This window comes from Octopus bimaculoides, chromosome 8, assembly GCF_001194135.2.
Source record: "Octopus bimaculoides isolate UCB-OBI-ISO-001 chromosome 8, ASM119413v2, whole genome shotgun sequence".
NCBI classification, from domain to species: Eukaryota; Metazoa; Mollusca; class Cephalopoda; order Octopoda; family Octopodidae; genus Octopus; species Octopus bimaculoides.
Window position 1 is genome coordinate 57,965,246 of NC_068988.1, and position 792 is coordinate 57,966,037.

Below are 792 nucleotides of genomic sequence, written 5' to 3' on the forward strand. Positions count from 1 at the left end.
TTTGGCGACTGGATGCTCTTCCTGTTGCCAATCTTTGTCTGTTTCTATGCAAATTAGTGTTTTCCCTTTGGCCAGACATGTTTTTGTAGGAAGTTGCAAACGAACGTCCTGGTGAAGTTTGTTCACAATTGGCATGTAATGTCAAGACAAGAACACACACACACACACACACACACACACATACACATGCATGCACACATGAATGTACACATGCACAGGCACAGGCACATGCACACATACCCATGCACACACATGCATACACACATCTATACACACACAGAAACACACACACACAGAGAAACACACACACATGCACGACAGGCTTCTTTTTTTGTTTCTGTCTGCCAAATTCACTCACAAGGACTTGGTTAGCATGTTATATCAGAAAACACTTGACCAAGGTGCTGCAGAGTGTAACTAGACCCAAAACTGTGGTTGCAGACATTTGGAGTCTGGTCAGCTCTCCATCTGGCCAGCTTCTGTCAAACCGTCCAATGCATGTCAGCATGGAAAATCGACATTAAATGACGATGATGATATGTGTGTGGTGGGGTGTTTTTTCCATCCCAATGCTTGGCAACCTGTTGTGGTTTGATTATGTACTTGTAACTTAGCAGTTTGCCAGTTCCTCAAACTGTCCAACCCATGCCGGCATGAACATAAAAATTGGACGTTAAATGATGATGATGATGTTTGTGTGTGTGTGTGTGTGTGTGTGTGTGTGTGTGTGTGTGTGTGTAAGTATATATGTATATATGTATATATATGTGTGTGTATATATATATATATATA

At 41.7% G+C, this 792-nt stretch overlaps 1 protein-coding gene across 3 annotated transcripts in view; it reads left to right on the forward strand.

Moving 5' to 3' along the window:
* Nucleotides 1–792, forward strand: part of LOC106876185 (carnosine N-methyltransferase-like) — a 161,908-nt gene that overhangs the window by 18,098 nt on the left and 143,018 nt on the right. The gene's annotated exons all lie outside the window — the stretch shown is intronic.